The sequence below is a fragment of the Mus caroli genome, chromosome 15 (genome assembly GCF_900094665.2).
Source record: "Mus caroli chromosome 15, CAROLI_EIJ_v1.1, whole genome shotgun sequence".
Taxonomy (NCBI): Eukaryota; Metazoa; Chordata; class Mammalia; order Rodentia; family Muridae; genus Mus; species Mus caroli.
The window spans coordinates 95,760,084-95,764,367 of record NC_034584.1 but is presented as its reverse complement, the minus strand read 5'-3'; positions in this window follow the sequence as shown (position 1 = coordinate 95,764,367).

Below are 4,284 nucleotides of genomic sequence, written 5' to 3'. Positions count from 1 at the left end.
TCCCCTCCTTTCCCTTTCCTAGACCTCAGGATTCTCTGCACAGACTTCAGGTGATTTTTTCCCCCTATTCCCCACATCTAGCCACCAATACGAACACACTTTTAATCAGATTGTGTGCTTTATAGACACACATTGATCTTGTGTATCCCCTGTAGTGGTAGATGATGTCCTGGTGGCTCGGGCTTTGGTTTCAAGCCCTGTCCCTTTCCTGCTGAAGTTCCCTCCACTCTCGCTGCTTCCTGTCTCCTAGGTCACGTCCTTTCCTTAGCACCTTGCATCTCCTCCCCAGCCTGTGTTCCATTCCTCACCGACATGCAAAGGGCTGAGGTCCAGCTACTTCTCCTCCATTCCACCTTGCCTACAGCTCAGTCAGAGCCTCTCCTCCTGCCTGAATGCTGTTAAGCATTCTGGGGACACAGAGCTTTGACTTGGTAAATGATACCCCTCTAAGCCCCCCAACATCACGGAGCATATTCTCCAGGGGCTTCCCCAGCACTTCTAAACTTTTAGGGATGAGATCTCAGGCACTCGGATTCTCTGACATGTCTCTTCGACAGCCCGTGATTTAAACTCTGTTAACCCCATTTCCAGATGGGTACAACAAAGCACAGAGTGGTTAGGTGGTAACCTTTTAGGAGCACAGAGCTGCATGTAGAGTCCACAAAAATGTTGCCCCAAAGTCCAGGCCCGTCACTGGGTTATGCTGCCCAAAAAGTAAAAGAAATCAATAGGCAGTCTAAACTGTTACTTCACAGGATCGAAAACAGGTTGTTGGTGGTAGGGGGAGACTGACTGGAGAGAGCATGCACGCCTGAAAGCCATAATACAGCAGAGTAAAAACCAGCTCCTTTGACAGTAAAATAGGGCCTAGAAATGGAGCAATGTGGTTTTACCTTGTTTGTCCAAACTCAGAAGTGACTTTACCGACCTAAAACCTTCTCACAGGGAACTCCCAGTTGAGGGATTCAGGGGGTGGGGGATGGAAGGCCACCTGCAAGGGTAGGGCTGGTGTGCTATGGCCTGGTTTCTAACTCTGTTGCCTGAAAGCTTCATTGAGTGTGCTTTGGCGGTGGGAAGTGTTGAAAGTCCCTGCTGGCACATGTCAGGGGCAGGAGCGTGAGCCACTGATCCATGGACTTTTCTGGCCTTCCCTTCTTCCCAGCTCCCTGGGTCTCCTGAGCATCTCTGGTTGGCTCTGGTTCCTTCAGAGTGACTCAGGCCATGGGGCAATTGGGGTTAGGTGACCCAGTGGGGCAAGGGCACCCATCTGACCAGGGAGAGCAAGATATTTTCCCACACTGTTCCCTAGGTTAGGGCTGATGGTGATAGAGGCCTCAGCATCTGTAATCCCTAGTTGAATTGGAAGGCTTCGCCTCCTGCACCCAGAAAGCTCTGAGCGAACACACCCTCCCACTCCCGTTCCATGCCTGACAGCACCCGGCTTACGCCTCAGAGCTAGGCTTGGGCAGGTGGCCAAAGGAAGCAGGGTCACCAAGGGCAGAAGCCAAAGCGAGAGCTGTGTGTGCCACAGAGCTGCAGTGGGAGTGTGGGACTGGCTTTCAGTTGTCACCTCCTGGTGGACACTTGTCTTTGCTTCTGCCTGAAGGAAACATTTCTTCTTTGACCCTACTTCCCACAGGGACTAAAAACAATCTCAACTGGGAAGTTCTTGACTGTGTCTACCTGCACTTTCTTATCTCCAGGGTGAGGATTCTGTGAAGCATGGGCAATTCCGATTTAATAAACTCACAGGATGTGGCTTGAGACCAGAACATTCTTTGATCTGGGTTTACTGTAAGATTTGTGACTATATCAATTTGGAATTAGCTAATTGGAGGGCACAAGACTGGCCATTGAGGACCCTGTTGTGACTTATTGAGGACCTGTTAGGACAAGGTCACACACAGACAAAGTCAACAATCATAGAGACAGAAGGGAGCTGAGCTAGAGCACGTCATGTTCCCCAAGACTCTGCTGCTCTTCTGGGGGGGGGTCATCTGTGCGTGTCTGAGAATTCTGCATGGGGTGGACACCTGTATAAACAGTGTCTACCTTAAGGTCATGAGCTTTGAGATTAAACCTATAGCACTGGTTTCCTAAACCCATTATTTCTGAGCTGCTGTGTCTCAGGCAAGTAACACAACCTTTCTGAGCCTCAACATCTCTTTGCTTAGAATGGCTAAGAAGAATAAAACTGTCCCAAGAAAAGTCACCATTGTCATCCAGTGTAAGGCAAACTTTCTAAGAGAGTCGCTTCTACCCAGAATGCACTGGGCTTCCCTCTCCTACTTTTTGCCTGAAGGGATGGGCACATGCTTCATGTAACCATCAGAGAGGCCATCAGTAGTGGTTTTGTCATTGGGATGACCCCAATTCTCTGAAGATGCTCACCTCTAGTCCTGGAGTCTTTTTTTGTTCAGAACTTGACATGACCATCGACCATGTCATTTCTCCTAAGTTGGCAAGAATTGCAGTCTCAGGTACAAGACTCAGAGACACGGCATGCATCCCCCTAGGCTTCATCTGGCAAAACCCCTGTAAAGGCCTTAGCACCTATGGAGGACAGAGATAAGATGTGGAGATGTGTACAGAGAGAAGCGAGGAACAGGGGTGGCTCTCAGAACACCCCCTCAGGTGGCCCTTGACATCTAGAGCTGTTGTTACTTTCCTGACAAGACATGCCTACTCCAGACTAGGGTAGACACACAAAGACCCGATTGCCTGTGTCCCACAGTCCCCTGGATTCACAAAGATTGGCGCAAAACTGGTGCCCAGCAGGCACTGGGGGTGGAGGGGCAACGCCTCTATGCTCTGCGGTGCTTACCTGCTTCAGCTTTGGCTGCCTATGTTATGAGTTTTAGCCTCCCTAGCCCTCGAGTAGGTTTACAGTGGCCAGCTGGACAGTGACAGGACAGAGGTGGAGGGGAGACCTGGAGGACTGTTGGTTGGGCTCTTGGACTATCTTCTGGCCTTTGCTATAGCTCCATCCCTAGGGCCTGACCTGTGCTCACCCTCACCCTGAGTTCTCTGTGTATCAAGGAAGCTTTTGGGGGACATGGGTGTGATTCAGGCAGGTGGGATTATCCATGTGCTGGTGGTTGCTCTTTCTCACCTCTGGGTCATTTTCTCAATGATGGAGGGAGGAGGGAACTCAGATGTATTGGATTTCCTAGTCCCTGGACAGGATGAGAGTGGATGCCTGTTTGTCTCCAGTGTACTAGGCACCTTGGATATATTGTCTTATCTATGCATAGGAACATGTCTCATTTTATTTATAAAGTGAGTTGGCTGGTCTCAGAGGTATCAGGTGGCGCACCCCAGACTGCATAATTAGTGAGAGACGAATAGACTCTGTATAGGCCTGTTCTGCTCAGTTAGGAAGAATCCAAGTTCTAGTAGTAAAACTATGATTTTGCATCTCACACATGGCCCTGCATCACCACCAGTCTGCCAAAGCAATACTCAGCATCAAGAATGTTAGGAATCTCTTTCCAGAATTCTGGGACCACTTCAGAAAAAACAAAACAAACAAACAAACACCAGACATGCTGTGTTCTGGGGAAGCCCTGTAAGCCCAGGGTGGCTATGGACCACATGGTGGAATCCCATCCAGGAGTTCCTTTGGGTCTTGGTTGGAAAGGCTACCAGGTTGGAACTGTAAGAGAAGAGCCTTGTTTCATAGGTGAACAAGTGGCCAGGGACACACAGAGGATAAGAATGATGGATATAGGCATAAGCGTTGATGCTGACAGCTTGCCAAGCTCCCATCCATGATCACAATCTCTCTTGTCTTGAGAGAAAAAGTAAATATTTGCATTCTTTCCAATTTATGAGTCCCTGGGCTGAGCTCAGGGAGCAGCTTGCACACACAGGTCAGGGTGCATAGCCTGGCAATGGCAGGCTGTGCCCTAGAACCCAGGCTCTTAGGTTCCAGGGTCTGTGGCATGCAAGTCGGGGTGATCAGACTAGGTGTCTACTGCAGGAGCCCCATGAGGCTGGGAAAGAAGGAGGAAGAGCAGTGGGACCTTGCAGGGCTGAGTCAGGTGGGCAGTGATACAGGAGGCCCTGGGGCACTGGCTCAGCGAGGGATGAGACCGTAAGCTGTGCCCTCCCAGTGACTTTTCTAGGTGTGCTTAGTGACATGTTCAGCAGGTGCAAGAGAGATGGGCCGTTGCCAAAGGCCCAGCCCAGAGATACTTCGGATTTTTCCCTTTATGCCCCTGCAACCAAGCCCTGCTGCTCCAGCACATATAAGCCACAAGGGCCGAGGGTTCTGGCATTCAG